Source organism: Cygnus olor, chromosome 8 (genome assembly GCF_009769625.2).
Source record: "Cygnus olor isolate bCygOlo1 chromosome 8, bCygOlo1.pri.v2, whole genome shotgun sequence".
Classification (NCBI taxonomy): domain Eukaryota; kingdom Metazoa; phylum Chordata; class Aves; order Anseriformes; family Anatidae; genus Cygnus; species Cygnus olor.
Genome location: NC_049176.1, coordinates 25,007,590 through 25,025,226, shown reverse-complemented (window position 1 = coordinate 25,025,226; position 17,637 = coordinate 25,007,590).

Genomic DNA, 17,637 nt, shown 5'->3' with positions numbered 1-17,637 from the left:
GACAGCGTTTTATAAAACCTGGAAAAAGCAGATTAGAATTTAATTAGAGTGAGGATTCCAGCCTGCCCCCCAAATTCGGAGATTTGTCTGTAAAGCCAACATCGTCTTTCCAAGGTTCTTCTTGACAGACTTGCCCCATCAGATATTAATGCTGCATATTGCTGAAAAATGTCAGTGTCGTCTTTGAGGAAGGTATCTTGGAAGCCTTTGTTTGTTTCTATCACCCTAGGTCCAGCAGGCAATTTTTGGCAGAGTTGAGCTGGAGTATTGGGGTAGGACAGAAAGATTCACTTCCCTACAGTGTGCAGTGTTGTAGGGCTAATTCCTTTGGATTGGGCAACTGAAGTTTAATGTGAGCATCACCTGAAGTTCTGTTCAGTTACAGTAAGGGAACAGGACATGATAAAGGTAATACCTCTTTATTGTATTTAACTTGAAGTAAATGTTTGGATTTCTGGAAATAAGCTTTCGCTAGTTGTAAAGCAATTGTGGAGGGCTCTTCAATGGGTAGCAGGTGTGTATGAATAACATCTTTGCACTTAAATTTAGTTCTCGCTTGTCTTTTCTCTCCCCATGAACCCATATAAAGACTGTAGAAGTCTTTCCCTGTGTGTCTGTTTCCAGTAGGCAAATAGGCTGCAGTTGTCATGTGTTCCAGCATTACCCAAGGAAAAATACACATTTTAAGGGGGTGTGCTTTTATGAATTGAAGTACCGATTGATAAATTAGCTGTGGATTTCATTTTACTGTTTTATATTGCATTTCTGACCAATACTGTTCTTGTTGGTGCATTCATTCTTTGGGAATTGTGCCTGCCTGTACATAGTTTTTCTTTGTTCCTAATGTATTTGCCATGAGTCTACTAGGAGACGTTAAGCAAGAATACTACCTACTAACTTTATATCTGTACTTCACGTGAAACAGGCCAGATTTTTTGGCATGAAATAGGACATATCACAGCCTGTAGTACTCCTGGTTCATCATTTTAAGGTTTGTGCTCTGCTATTACTTCATGCTGTAAACCTGGATTTTGTTGTTATCAGGAAAACACTGATTTAAGAGGAACTGGCTTTTTGTCCAGATCAATGGATACTGTTTCTTTTTTTCCTTTTTTTTCCATCAAAAAAGAAAGAAGGTATTACTATTTTACGAATAATCTGCGTTCTTTGTTGCCACACATTGCTGCTGCAGTTTGTAATATTCATGACCTGATCCATACTAAAAAGCCTCTGGCACTCTTGCAAGGAAGCAAGATTAGAGTTAACAAAAGGGCTTTATTTTCCACTAATGATTTTATAAGGTAAATGAGCTATTATATTAAAGGAAAAAGTCCTAACAGAGATTTTAATACCTCAGTCAAGATGCCTTGCCACTCAATTAGAAAAGAAAGAGCTAGTATTTATTGAAGAGAGAAAAAAAATCATCAGGATCAGCTGGAACAGGCTTGGATTTGGTGATGCTTCAAAGAGGTAGAAGGGGAGGTGGTGCTTTGGTTATATTTTTATTTTTATTTTTTTTTAATACAGCCAGGCTAATGTTCTTATTTATTTAGTCACGTTGAAGTTTAGCTATCAGTGGAAGGAATTTGAGGTTGCATTTGGGTAGCTGTTGAGCGTGACTGTGAAAAGAAGACACGATCTCCGTGCGGGAAGTAACTTCTGTGTGCTGCACCTTTGTTGTTGTATCTGATAGATTACTGCGCTGCTGCTTTGTTGTCTTAAGAGTAGATTATTGTTCTCTTGGAAGTTTTAAGTAGCAATAAATTGAACTTTATTTGGTTTTAGTGAAATTGTAGAGAATTCAGCTTCACACTTCCAGAGTTTGTAGACTTTTGTTAAAATAAAGCCAAGTACAGTTCATTGCTAAAATAATACCGTCTTGATGCAGAACCTGGAAGGAGTGAAAATGTCAGAATTAGGACAGCTGTATTAGCTGTAGCCTTACTGTGTGTTAGCTGCATTCATTACTCTTGAGAACCCAAATCTTGCCTGGTTTCTGGAAGGGAAAGCAAGGTTGTGTCATCTGGAGCAATTCTGAGGATTATTTCAATATTCCATCTTTGGTGTGAGAACGGCTAATCTTCAGAAAGATATAAAGATGAAATTTCCGCTTCAAAATGAGGTGGTAATTTCGCAGTGTTCTCAGAAATATTTGTCATTATGTGCATGCCTTTAGTCTTGGATTGATGAAGTCATAACATCAATTGCTTAAACTTTATTGGTGTCATTTTCTTCATCGTAACAGTGTGGGATTGTGGAGTGATTCATACAACACTGAGGCAAAAAAATGCTATGAAGTGCAATTATTGCATGTTTCATGCTCAATAGCTAATTTTTAATTTCACCATCTTGGACACTTTTTCACCCCCTCAGGCTTTCTAAATAGGAAATGAGAATCATTTGGACTTCTAAAACAGGAACAGTAATTCAAAAAGGAATTAATTTACTTGACTGTTCATTTGCTTTACTTTTGCAATTATTTCTGCTGTTTGTGTTTGAACAATAACTTTCACTCTGTGCGTCAGATACCCACTTGTTCAGTCACGGAGTGAGATCAGTCCCGTGGTTGTGACATCAGTTGCTTATTGTAAACGTGAAATACCTCACCTATGACATCAGAAGTTCCATTACAGCTGGATCAGAGCAGAGGTGAAAGTGAGTCTGGGAGGAAAGGAATAAACTTCCTCCTACTAAGGAGGTAAATGTTCTCCAAGTTTTGCAGAACAGCAACTTTACATTCCTTGTTTATAGGTAGTAAAGCCTTAATGGAGCTAAACTCCTACTAGTTTTATTTTCAATGTTTTGGGCTACTTACCTTCATATTAAATTTTAATCTTTAGTGATTTGAAATTTTTCAGTCACAGAAAGTTTGCTGAACACCCAAAATGAGGTAGAGTGGAAGGGACTTTGCTTTTGTTGCAGTATAATAATCGCTAAAAGTCCTGTGAAATACAAGAAAAGAAATTATGCTTGCTGATATTCATGCATCTTTTATAGTTCCATGCTTTTGGAGTGGAGAAAGATGTAGGTTTCCTGGGACGGACTGATTATCAGAAGAATTGGCTGTGAACACCCTTTGGTTCAATCAGAATGAATGTGAAGGGTGTACTGGGATAGCAGGACCGAGCGTCTTCATAGCACCATGTCATGCTGGCACCAGCCCCCTCCACATGAGATTCAGATGAATGAAAAACCTTATGGGAGAGTTTCATAGTCTTTCTTTTACAGTCAAATAGTAAAGTCTTCCCAAATGTTTATAGAAATAATCTTACTGAATTGCAGTTTAGTTAAAAATAAATTTTATTTCCATGTGTTTTCCATTTTTCTTGTATTAGCAGAATAGAAGTTTGATGGGATCCATTTTTCTCAGTGTTTAATTTGGGATGTCAGCATACTGGTGGTTGAAAGTTGTCCGTTTGGGCATTTTGAGTCTGTGATCCAGATGTGCTGTGTTCTTCCCTTTCCATATGGAGTCCTCTGTAGGGTTTATGGGAATCCTTGGTAAATAATAATTCTTGAAATAAGCAGGATTTGAGGCAGGTGGGGTAAAGCACCTGCTTCAAAGTTACTGTTCTGTGTTTCCATTTTTATAAAATGTCTTAGGTTATGAAATGAGTAAAAAAACTCCTGAAAGTGGGATTTTACATTTTTACTGCATTGTTTGTCAGTTTGCCAGTATGCACACTTGATAGTTTCTTTGCATTGTAAGTACTTCCATCCTTCCAGGGCCAATGTACGCTCATGTAAGTTCTACATTTCACTGTATATCCATACAGAAATAAGCATTTGAGGATGTAGAAATTTGGCAGTAAGCAGGAGTGAATGTGATGTTGTAGCTCCTCTGCTGTGCAGCACAGTGCAAGGGATCACCCTCTGTGCTAGAACAAGGCAGGACAACATAGGGGATGGCTGTTCTTTGGGTATATTCCCCTAAGGGGGAAAGATTGTTTATTGGTAAATATGTGCAACTTCCACTCTGTGGCTTTCCTAAATTTAAAAGGAGACTGAGATCCACTCCGCAGCAGCCAAATGAGGAGGAAGACCCTAGCTGGTGGTGGTGCAGGCTGCCTAGGAGCAGGTTGTGGAGGAGTCACGTAGGCTTTCTACCTTCCTGCAGAGAATTAATATGTGCTGTTTAGATGAAGTGAGTAACCAAATAGCAAAATTTCAAGCAGATTGACTGGCATTTAAGGTTTCAATCAGTGAGAAGTTTTATTAATTAAAAAAGTCCAATCACTCTTACGTGCCAGGAATTTAACCTTTAACAAGTAGAGTAATCAGCACTTTCTTCTCCAGCTAGGGACCTCTGTCTCGTGCAGTTACACAGTTGTATGTTTACAGATATAGTATGCCGCTATTCTGTGTAACTCTGTGCCATGTAAATCCACAAATCGATAATTTTTCTGATATTGGGCAGCCCTATCTGTTTTCCTGGTCTTCTTTTTCCACTCGTTACTTTTGTGAGTGGGAGATGGTCTTATGTGCTTGCTGTAAGGGACAGAACCGTTTCACAGTGCACACCCTGCAAGTTGTCAGCAGGGTTCTGAAGTGAAATACCTGCTTTTTATTCCTGGAGGTAAGTGACACAGACCTAGATCGTTTCCTCAGGAGATCTGGAGCTCTTCCTGTCACCGTACGCAGACTTTACAGTTCAGGGACTTCACACAGCAGCGTTTTCTTTTTCTTCTTGCTGTGCCAAAGCAGAGATCACAGCAAAGAAAATTGTACACTTCTATGGTGTCCTCAAAGTGGTGAGATGGAATTTCCTGTAAATAAATCTTTTAGTAGTATTTCCCAAGTGTTCAGTCCTCAAAACAGAAGCTCTCCAGTGGCCTGGAAGTTTCCCACCTAATAGCATTGCCTGTGAACTTGGGTTGTCATTTCCATAGTCTGAGCAATGGAAAGCATTAGGCACTTTGACAGATTATACTGATTTATGACTTTAAATTGCCTCCTGGGACTTGCTTTTTCCATTTACTGTATGAAAAGCATCCAACCTGTTGATTTCAGAAAGAAAGAGCAATTTCAGGATCCTGTGATCTAAGGACAGTTCTTGGGAAGTGTCACCTGAGCTGTTCAGTTACAGGTGTGAAGATGGGTAGAAAGGCAGGCTGTGGTGTCTGCTGGTGGGTCATTCAATGAGATAGTGTGGTCCCCATCAGAAAGCCTCACTCAGTTGCTCCTTTGAAGAGAAATATTAGCTGGACTGCAGCATGCTGCTCGGCGCAACAAGCAGCCTTGAAAACACATTTAAGTGTAAAATCCATCTTTTCCTTTAGTAGTTTATTCCAGTGGGTAGCTACCTCGCTGCTCAACTTCTGCCTTATTCCTGTGCAAGTTTTTCTGGCTTAGCTTCCAGTTCCTGGTTCTTGATTTGTCTGTGTTAATATTCTCTTGAATCAGTATTACTCCGCCTCATGAAATTCTTCTCAATAAACGGCGTCTTCACTCTTCCACTGCTACAGGTCTCCTAAGTGACAGCTCATTTTTGTAATATTTTTCCTTTATGCTTACCCAGATTCATTTTAGTTTCATGGAAGTACTGTCTATAGAGGAGTTGCTGATAGTCTCTTAAATACAGTATTTGGTTTAATTGATGTACACTATCTCATGTTTTAGGATACGTGACACTTTGTTTTAGAATGTTATATGCACCAGTTGTAATTTGGGGCAGACTTAATTTGTCTCTGTAGGGAGAAACAGAGCTCTGCTGAGCCAGGCGGGGGGGTGACAGTGGGGACTGAAAAAAGAGCAACAGGTGAGCTGTGTTTCATAAAAAAAGAGGACAGTGAAATGATAAAAAAAAGAAGGGAGGCTGCAGTCATCTTACTGTCATTTAATTTTATTCTGTCTTCAACAGAGAGGTTTGGATTTTTATTTCTTTTGGTCATAACTACGAACTGCCAAAGAAAGGTGAAGAGTCATCATTATGCTGTTATGTTTAAGTTCAAAAGGAAGGGAGGATATCCTTAGAGAGAGACATAGTCATTTACTGGAATTATTTCATTCTGGAGTCTCCAACCAAAACACCATACAGGAATTGGACCTGCCAGGAGAAGAGTTGCTATGCCTTGACCCTTGCTGTGTCTACTTTGATAATTTAAAGGTTGCTTTAGGTAGGACTTGCACATATTTTGTTTGATTCTGCCTGCTAAACATATAATATCCTCAGTTAACCTCAGGGACGAGATGAGGAACTGCTAAATTCCTCTACTGAGATGGTTTAATAAAAAATTGTCTTTGCCAGAATTCTGAAGGTCAAAACAGACTTAAATATGTAAACACAAATTCTATCAAGGTAATGCAAAAAAAAAAACCCTTGTAATTAATCCTTCTTTAAGAAGTCCCTTCCTTTGTTTGAGAATTTTGAACAGTATCAAACACAGTTCTAAGTTTCCTTCATCATCTCTCTAAAGATTCCCTGTTAATTAACTTAGTCATTTATAAATGTTACTTTTTTTTTTATTATTAGCTTATTGCTATTGTAAAGACATCAGGAAAATTGTGTACTGCACCTTTTGAAAAGTAATTAATGTTTTGCTTTTAAATGCCTATTGATATTTTTGTGATTCCTATTGATTTTGAAATGAATGCCTCTGTCAATTCAAAGTTCACATACTGGTTCATCCAGGTGTTGTTTATGAAGAATGGACAGGACAGCATCACGGAGCCAGTGAAGTTCAAATGATGACCCTCATCTGACAAGCTCAAGAGAAAAAAAAGACTCGTAATGTTCTGCCCAATGTGGGCTTCCTGCCCCTCTGGGGGTGACTAAAGGATGGCCCTTTTCCATGTGACCGGGAGGGGCTGTGTAGGTTTTAACTAACGAGAAGCTTAATGACAGGAGGGATAAGATCAAAGCAGTTCCAGTGCGTGTTGAAATGCTGAGCATGAAAACCAGTTGATTCTCTAATGATCCCACCCCAGTGCTGCGGTTATTAACCACTCTGGGCAAGGACTTGGTGATGTTTTGCAGGGTTATGGGTGGTGCAGAAGTTGCTGTCATGGTCGCTGCTTATCTGACTGATCCTATCTCCTCTTCTGGAGGTCAGGTAGAATCTGTACCCAAAAGATTTCACCTTTGTGGTGCAAGATGTTGCCAGTTTTTCACCCTCTTTGGGGAGGGAATTTGCTGTCTCTTCATAGTCTGAACCATGGTGGGATCCAGCTGATCCACTACGGCAGCTCAGCTAGTTCCACTGCTTTGCTAGGGAGAAAAGGGCAATGCTGCTAGTCAAGAGGAGAGCCACTGTGCCCTGCCAACCTCCACAGGTGACAGCGCGAGCTGGTTGCCCTAGAGGTGGCAATAGTGCTGAGGCAATTTTGGGATCTTTCTGAATCCGGTCGCATTTGGATCTTCAGTACTTCTGTGCTCTATCTACCATTGCAATGTCTGTTTGTAGCATTTAAGACTCTCCTTATATGTTTAAAATAAAAGCTGATGGTAGTCAACTGTATTATTTCAATGATATACAGGCTGTAGAGTCTGGTACTTGTGCTTACAGATGGGCTTCTCTCTAGCCAGTGACGTGTGAGAAGTTCCTCAAGCCCATTCCTCAGTAAAGCTACCTGGCATTTTCTTCTCCTTGGGCAAGGAATGTACCTGCAGTTGTTTTCTGCTGATGGGACCTGAGCAGTTGTATCCATTTGCTCCCTGGTCTCTAACCCATGACAAGTGGAAGGGAAATGCTAACTTGATCCCATCTGTTTATGAAATCAAAGAGAGGTCATCTTTGGCTGATTTTTTTCCCCTCTTTCAGAATCTTCCAGTAAATTTTGTGCATCTTGGCTATTTAGGCAGTTCTGCAGAAGTTTGGGATCTTTCGTTGCTAACTAACAATCAAACTCTTTTCTGGTATTGTCTGTACTCTGCATGTGAGAGTTATCTATTTGTACTGTCAGGGGCCCCAAACAGAATTACTGGAAGAACCAGATACGGTCTAAAAAGCATGATTAAAGGAATTCATATTTGTTATTGCAGGGTTTTCTCTTTATTAAATACTTCAGCAACATTTCAGTAACCCATGACATCTTTTGAGAGTTTTGCTAGTAGTAACTCATTACATCAGAAAGGCTTTATAACCAAGTCATCCTTTCTTGTCAGACATGGAAGATGAATAGATGGATCTTGACTGCAATTTCCCATCTCAGGGGAAGTTCCTTCTCACTGCCTGTGGTGATGCTCAGCTGCATCACTGCTTTTAATTGCCTCCAGGCTCCTGCAGGACTCTGTGTGTCCCCTCTGGCATGACCTACATCCTTGCAGAACCATGAATCCCTCGGCACTGGTTAGTGGAGTCTGAGCTCAGGACAGAAAGTCCTGCTGCTGCAAATCCCTGACTGTCTCCCAAGGCTGTAAGCTATGTGCCAAACTTTCTTGTGTCCTAAAATTAATCTAGAGTTCTTTTGCCTGTGGAAGGATACAAATGAATTTTCTGTATTAAGATGATGGTAGAAAATGTCAATGTTGTCTTGAGTGTTAGGGATACAAAGTGTGTTAATACAATGAAATCCAGAGAAGGATTCATTTTTTCTTAGAGTACAAGTACCTTACCAAATCAGAAATCCATACATCATAATGTATATTTGTTTTTCCCTTGGGAGAGGGAATAAACAGTGAAGTAACAATTCCAGCTCTAGTCTGGATTGCATTGCTTCAGGTCACATCAAAGGCAAGTGTATTTCTGTATCAGATTATTCAATTTAATTTGGAAGGCTTAGCCTAATGGAGGAATAAAACGATGACATTTAGGGTGAATTAATGTAAATATTACAGTCTGTTATGGAAAGGAAACATAAAATATAAGATCAGCTTGTTCATTTTGGCAGTGGGAAGTATAGCACTTTTCCAAGAATGTCTGTTCCACCATGAATTCTTACAGTGAAGCTGTTTGGCTGTGCTAAAATAGGTTGTCCCAAAACCTAGAGAGCTGTCAATTGCCAAGGTTTTATTGAATTTGGGTTCCTGATTTGCTCTTTCTCCATGTAATGGTAGATAAGCTTAGAACATAATTCTTCAGGACTTGGTTTTAACCCCCTTTCCAGTTTGAATTTGTTCTTGAGAAAATGTTGCTACCTAGTCGTAGAAATGTGTTGTTGTTGTTTTTGTCTTTGAAGAGATTATGAGAAGTCACATTCACTCTACCTTAGCTAGAGTGAACTGCCTTTTAAATTTCACTTGGAAGATATGCTCACTGATTCGTCTGCTTATCTTAGCTTCTTCTGTACTTGTCTCTTACTTGATCAGTGGTGTTTTGTGCTGAATTTTATCTGGGGTGGTAATAGTACTTTATACAGTGACATTATCACTCTAGAAATACTTTTCTCTAGAAATATCTCCTGCTCTTTTCATGGCTTTGTCATGCTGAGGACTTTTAATTTAGTGGTAAACAATGACTCTACTGAGATTGTTATCCTTCCTTTGGGTTCATGCTGTATGCCAGACTCCCTATCAGTCTGTAGGAACTTGTATTTAGATTGTCAAACTTAATCTCACCTCCATTATTCCATTCTTGAAAGTCATCTTGAGGGATCTTTTCTTTCTATCTGTTATATCTCTGCTGCTGCATCATTGAAGGCCTCCAGTGTGGTGCCATTAGTAGATGTTTCTAGCATGCTCCTTCTTCCTCATGCCAAGGGTGTATGCTTAACCAGTGCTCATATGAAAACTACCTGTGCTTTTATGAGGATTTTAACCTATTCTAAAACCATTTGTAAACATTTAATGGAGCTTCAGGCTGTCCTGATAGATTAGGTAGTTTTCTGAGCAATAACTGACTGATAATGCTTAGAAGTAGGGAGCTGGTTAATGGTTCAGTGTCACCTTATGTCAGAAATTAGTACTGAAGATATAATCCTGGATCCTGTGCTCTGAAAGTCATATAACACTCTATGCCTTTTATCAGGAGACTATCCAAAGGCTTTTAGGAAATGTGATATATGTCAATGCAAGCTTGAGACTGAGATCTGGAAAGCCATCTGGAAGATTAATTTAATGGGAACTGAGTTTCATAGCCACTCTTGGGTAGCTTTGCAAACTGAAGCCTGGATATTTTAGCCACTGATATTTTGATGGGTATGCTTTCTTGGGCTACCACGTACATAAAATTTTCCTGGATACTGTTGCAACACCAGGATGAGTTTCACCATTATTTATTTATACATTTATTTCTAATAACTCTGAAAAAAATGTGTGTGTGTAATTATATATATATATCCATGTTCTCCCTGATGCCCACAGTTTTGTTTGTCAGCATGGTGTTTATTGTGGAGATTAATCTCAAAGTGTGGGGGTGATTGTGAGCTTAAGTGATAATGCAGAGTGAAATCTCCTAAGGAACCAAGGTACACAGAGTGCATTCATGAAAATATAAATACTAAGAGTCACATCTGGCAGTGCAACATGGTACCTCCCTTGTAGTTTGGATTAGCATAATTATTCTGCTGCCTCAGCACCACCTTGTCTTGCTTCATTTCTCCAGAATACAGAGCATACATGCTTCCACAGAAGTTGCTACTTCAAGGTTTGTACACAGCTTTACCTGTCTTTCCTGTAAAGCCAACATCCTGCCTTTGAGCCAGGCCTACCAGCGGAGAAAGCATGCCAGCTACGAAGTTTTGAACCTCAAAAAAAAAAAAAAAGGGGGGGGGGGGGATTAGCTTTTCTGTTTGTTTTGGGTACAGGGTAAGACTGCCCTGGTAATGCAGAAAGGTTGAGTACAGTGTTTGACCCTAGACAGGATAATCTTCTGGTGATGAAGTTTGAAATTTGCAATTAAATCGTTGCAGCTTACAAATTACAGCTTTGTGTAACTGTGTATGAGAGCTTTTTAGGAAGTGCAAGCTTAAGCTTCCTCTCTGCAAGCTGAGAGAAGTCAAATTGCTTCAGGGTTTGGTTGTGAAGATGTACACATGTAAGGTTACTGTGGCTCCTGACACATGGTGAGAACAGGAGCTTGCGTGCTGCTGGAGGTGAGATGGATGCTCGGGGTCAGAGTGAGTTGTGTTATCGGCATATCATGGGGAAAAAAAAAAAGGCAGAAATAGAGCTTGTGAAGAATTCCAGTTCCCACAATTTCACTCAAGACCCGAATGACCCCAAATTAGTCTTGTTTGTGGGATTTTCCCATTTTACCCTGTCAGCACGTTGTTTCATGAGGTTGTAGTAATTTGCAACTGAAATGGCTGCTCTTGTTTTCATCTGGCTGGTTCAGAGCTGGGAACTGGTGTCATGCCACCACAGCCACTGGCTCTGGCCCTTTCCTTCTGTGTGGCCGGTGCACTGCTGTGGCTCCATGGCTCCAGCAGAGGACCGGCCTACAGCTCTGGCAGGGGACCAGGCCATCTTCCCTTCTTCTGCCTAGGCCTCTGCTTCTGGGGCCTTGTCCACAGGTGCTAGGGCAGCACACTTCCAAAAAAAGCACTTATTTCCTTTTTAACTGACTGGGTCAAATCCCAAGGATGCAATCTACTCTGAAAGCTCAAGACCTTGCTGCATTCCCTAGTCCTCCTTGCGTTGCGTGAGCCCCGCCACGGCCTGAAGGCCAGCCCTCAGCACAGGGCTGCGCTCAGCACCATTACAGCCAGCGGGTTATAGACCAAGCGTGCCGGGAAGGAGGCTGCCTTCCCAAGGGACACGGCAGTGACTGACAGAGCAAATCTGAGGTGGCCTTGAGGGGAAGTTTCTTTCGTGAGATTTCCTAGTATGGTGTGTTTACATTGCTGTGCATTGTAAAGAGGATTTCTTATGAGCAGCTTTTAATCTTCTCTGATGTGGAGTGCAAACACTGTTTTGACATCAGTCATGCTAACAACACATTTGTACATGGAATAACAGTCACCTTTTAAATAACTATGGGAATCGCAAATACATGCTGACAGAAAAATGTATGTAAGCAGTTTCAAGTCTGTGCTGTAACAAGCAAAGCAGCCATTGTATTCCACAGAGCTGCATGCTCTAAATGCCTTTAAGAAAAAAAAAACAAACTCTAAAGTGATTCACAGTAATAGAACAGAAAGTGTTTACATATCTCAAAACATTCTGTACAATAATCATTCCATCTTTTAAAATTTAATTTCAGCAAATTTGAATCCAAATGAGATGAAGTCTGAAACATAAGCTTTCATGGTAAGGTACAATTCAGCATGTAATCTTTTGCAGGTGGCTGTTATTCGTTTATTATTTGTATTTCCATATTGCTTAGCAACCCCGGTCCTGGACCAGGACCTGGCTGCTGTAAGTGCTCTGCTCGCATTGATGGAGCGGATGGTCGCTGCCTCGTGGAGCGCGCTGCTTTGAATCAGAGCCAAAAGTAAACTGCTGATTTCTCATTCGGTCCTCTCTGAATGAGGAAAAATGAAGGCCGACTGCAACTCGGTTATGCGATTACCAGTGTAGCTCTTGCAGTAACCAAATCAATGCAAATATCTGGGGGCCTCTCAAGCATGCAGGCTCAAATGTAGGTAGTTTTTCAGGCTTCGTTTGCTGATGGCTGCAGTGGGGAATGCAGAGGGGAGTGCAGGCGGGGTTGCTCCTCTCCAAATAACCATTCACTGACGCAGTTGCTCATGCAAACGAATATCTGCTTATGCTTTGCAAGACCCAGCAATTAAAGACAAACAGCCTACACCATGTTGCCAAATTCTTACTAATAACCTCTCTGCAAGTGGCACAGCACGCACATCCTTCAGACAACTGATGCATGCAACATACATTTGCTTGACATGTTACATAAGTCAACATTTACAAATCTGTATCCAAGTCCTTGTTTAACCTCTTAAGAAGAAATGTCCTAGTTCTTCAAGGGAAGCAGGGTTTGTAGAGAACAATTATACCTTCATTTGAGAGCTGGAAAGTTGGAAAATGTAGACAGACTTGGTCTCAACAGATTTCAAGTGAAATGTTCAGACACAACTGTTCTTGAGCTCTTGAAAGTTGAGATTGCTGCTGTGGGGCAACAAGAAGTGACATTCTTAACGTTAACGTAGTGGCTCATTTGTCAGTCATGGCCAAGCTCTTAAAAGGTCAGGTTCATAGCCCTGCTGCAGGCAGGATGCTGTGCTCTTCTAATTTGCCCCATGGTTTTATGAGTTGCTGCAATACCACAAGCCAGGACAGAAAGCAAATGATACCTGTGGCTCTTGATGGAGATTCAAAACCTTGATATAAGAAAGATAAGTTTATATTCACACGAGGAGAGAGCTTGGACAATAAAACAGTAAGAACTAAAGCTTGAACAGTGTTATAAGGCACTGGGGGGTCCTCCAAATCATGGCTATGTTCAGTGCTGTGCTGTGAAGGATTTGGTTCTGTAGTGATGACAATAATTAGCTGGCCTTTGGTACTGTCTAGATGCCACACAGGACCAGGCTGTGACCAACCACCTCCTGAAAAGCTGTCTCAGAACATCTTTGGTTTGCATGTGGTGGCTTATTTTAATAGCAGGCTCTTATGCACAGAGGTTGTACCAGGGAGCCATGTAAAATGCCTTTGTATCAAGAGGTTAAAAACGACTTATGTTAATTCTGGATTCCAGCCAAAGTTGCACAGCTGTTTTGCTGAGCTGGGAGCTAACAGGCCAAAAAGGACACACGCCGTTAAAATGTCGCTCTCTGGAGATGCAGCTGTCAGTGAACAAAAAGTGGGGCAGGTTTGACTGCAAGCAAATGGTCTGGCAGACGGTGGTCCATGTACGGTGTTTGTGTTACACCCAGGTGCCCTGGGAGATGAGAGAAACCTTCCCTCAATGTTATGGTGGGTTCTCATTGCTTGTGGTAATGAAGGACACCGTGAGCTTTCGTTGTGTGGTGGCAGTGTCACTAAACGAACCTAGCATGATGCCTATGGATGATAAATACCTGATGCAGAATTTATTTGTGAGGGGGGGAGGAAGCAAATAGAGGATTTTAAAAAATGTTGAATTATTGCTATTCCCAAAGCTATAAGCTTCTGTATTTCATTTCATCAGCTAGTCTGTAACTACCATTTGTAGACAACCATTTTATTGCTAAATAATATCCTATTCACAGAGCAGATATTGCTCTGCAAATGCCAGATATTTGGACCCTGAACTCAGTGGTGCATGCTTCTGGTTTGAGCTTTCTTCAACTTTACTATCCTTTCTTCCTCTCTGCCCATTTAAATCACAGAGCATGTGGAAGCACATTTCATGCATACATCCTTTTCCAGTGTTTTTACAAGTTGAGCAGACTTACTCCTCTCTACTCATCTATGTAGAAATTCATCATAACACTACAGACTTTCTCAGAAGAAATGTAGGACCCAGTGAAACAGCCTGTCTGGATCGGTCAAGTCCCCTCTGTCAGAAAATGCTCTGCTGAGAGCTTTCTGATGCCTGGCTGCGTTTGTAGTCGTTTCTACAGCAGCCGTGACATATACAAATGTAAGTGCTCTGTTAATAAAGTGACATCTTTTCAACCTTGAAGTCATTGCCGTTGGACATATTGCATGCTGGTTAAAAATCCAAACTGCCTCTATTTTTCTGTGTTTTCTGAATTTGTCTAACTTTGTTCTACCTGGTGTGACACTAGATAGCATTGTGTTTGGCTGGAATACAAATGAAATGCTGTCATATGCAAGTCAGTCTAAAGGTCTAGGGGAGAGAAGTGTAAAATAAGTTTAAGGGGGGGGGAAAAAATGTCACTTTATTTGCTATCTTTATAGGCCTACAAATCATCAGTGATAATGATGTAAAACAACAAACATCAATTGTTTCCCTACCAAAAAAGAAACACAGGTTGTCAAAACTAATTTAGCTTTTAAAGGGTCGTGAGGTGCAAAAATATAAGTCCTTTAAATAGGAGTAGAGCTGAATAAAAGGTAGGAAATATTTTTCATGAATGCTTTGATGAACTCTGATTCTTTGTAGCCTCATCACGTGTTTTCAATGAGAAAAGCAGGGAAATTTCAAGCTCCAAATCCAACTTGGCTGTGAATTGAAGCAAACAAGTGTTGTATGCTTCTTTCCAAAAGAGGGAAGGGAAAAAATCTTGGTATAACCTTCCTGTTAAATAAATCCAAAACTGATGTTTATTCTGTGTTTTTTGTGCTCGTAGCTCACAAAACCCTTTCAGAGAAGAAGACCTTGCCTTCCCTGCACCAGGGGCTTGGAAATGGGAGACTGTGTATGGCAAAGGTTTCTTAAATTCATTGTCTTGGTTGTTTTCAGAGCTGTGAATCTTAATCTTCCTTCCTCCTGTTGTAGTTTCCTGTCTATTGGAAAAAAAAATGTGATCTATTATAAACACAGTCTGTGTTGGTACTTTTCTCTTTCAGAACATTTCATTCATCTTAAAAAATGCTTGCCCTCGCTGCTTGGAGTACCATCCCATCCGCCTCTGCCTTTCAACTGTAAATGCATTGCATGAGCTGTCTTCGTTTGGAGGTCCTTCTGCCTGATTGCGTCCTAGCTCATCTTTGATGTGACTTTTGTCCTTTCTGTGTCACTGAAATTTCTTCTATACTTGGTTTCTTCTGTTATTATTATTATTTTTTTTTCTTCTACCTCTCCCTTTGTTTTTTGACTTCTTTCCTGAAGGATGGAAGGATGTCACCTTCCTTTGCTGGAATACCAGGGGTCTTCAGAGGTCTCTTTCTTTTTTTTTTTTTTGAAAGTTTTCCATAGTAACTTCATAGGTAGCCAGCTGCCAAACTTGAGGTTGATTAAGAAATGAAGGGATGAAGGGGGGAACTGAGGGTTTTACAAGGCAAGGCTAGTGAGTATGAATGGGACATAGTCATACTGCAAGGAGGACATAAGTGCAGGGATATGGGCTGTTGGTCTGGAATGGAGTAGTGAGAAAGGAGCTGGGGATGTTGGGCGAGGAGAAGCTATCAGGAGGATGCTGTACTGAGTGGCCAAAGGATGAACCTGGACTGTTGTGGAGGGCTTAGAACTATGGTGGGAAAGCAGGTGGGAGATACATGACCTGGGCTGCTGAGAATGAGGCTTTGCTAGTTGTGCTATATATGGAGCAACTTGTTTTAGCTGCAAGATTAATAAATGAAGAGAGAAATGCCTGCAAACGTGAGGCCCAGAATTTTCCAAAGGCAGCTCATGGCTGGTGAGGAAAGAAAGGCAGAGGATTTGTGCATGTGTGTCCTTTGGTCAAGGTCTGTGGATGCTGGGGCTGCTTGGTGGACAACCACCCTAGCACGAAACTGTAGATAGCACTGTCCATTGAAGGGGCCAAGAAAAGTGTAACAAGGAGAGTCAGCCCAGGGAAACCTACTCAAGGGTTTTCCCCCTTTCTAGTACAGAAAAACCAATGGAAGTGTTCGAGTGCAGCAGAGCGAGTATCTGGGCACAGGAGAGGAGCACCTACAAGGACAGATAACTGAAGCCGTGCCTCTTTCCTTGTCAACAGCACATCTTCTGCAGCTGTGCCAGTGCCAGTGGGGAGTTGCCCTCCCCAGACCCAGCACAGCTATGACCAACTTTGTCATGTTTTCCAGTGGCTTGTCTTGCCTTAGAGACTCTGCAACTTTTTCAAGAGGGTGTTAATGCATAATGCAGCCTATGCACTGAACTGGAGGCAGGGAGAGATTTTTATTATTTTTTTCTCAGTAGTGATGTCTTTTTGTAGATTTTTAAAGCTAGAAAGAATCATTATGGTATGTCTTTCTTCTTAACCTCATCCTTTGGTTTCCACAGCCCACCTATACCCTGCTCTGTACATGGTTCTGTTCTGCAGTTCTTAAATTCTTGTGCTTTGCCATACACTGGAAGTAGTGTGTATATAACTACTACATGAAGACCACTGCATTTAGAAAACTGGAGACTTAGCCACTTATACCTGGGGTGGAGAGGTAATAATACATTTCTTTTTGACCCTACCTAAAACACTAAGTTAAAGCAAAATCTTTTTTTTTTTTTAATTGATATTATTATTTTATTTTTATTTTTATTACTGGAAATTAAAACACTAGCTCCAGATTTTGATTTCCCCCACCCCCAAGACACATCCATTCTGGCCAAAGCTTTCCGCTATTATATATTAACAAAATCCCCTGGAACCTTCAATTACCGCAATTTGTGGAGGATGCTGTTTTCCTGCAGGTCTGGCAATGCAGAAGACCAACATTTCAGCCTTTGTATGTAGGAAAGCATATGACCTGAGTCAGAAGCTGATCAGTCTAATGTCATCTGACAGTGGGTGTCTGCGATTTCCCAGCACAGAAATCAGGGAACTATTCAAGGTTGCTGCACCAGCCATGATTTTTTTTTTTCATTTTTTACTTTTTCCTTCTCAAATTAGAGATTGCAAATGTCAAAAGAAACTGGTGGAAGCCAGTTCCAGAGAGGCAAGGAGCTGGATGCCCATGTGGCTTTGCCATTCTGCAGGTCAGCAGCTATCAGCTTCGGATGGATCCAGACCTGGGGAGGGAGAGGAGAAGGGAGCTGCTGTGTTTGGTCCCCTGTGGTTCCCAGCTCTCGCCCTGCTGCTGGCCACTTCTCTCGGGGTATAGGTGAGATGGTGCTCCTGGCACCGTGAGATCGGCCGTCCCCTTCACACTGCTACGTAAGGCGCAGTGAAAATACTAACCTGTGTTACTTTTAATGCTCTCTCTCTTTCTCTCAATAGTCTGCAATGCTATTTCTCATACAAGTAATGGAT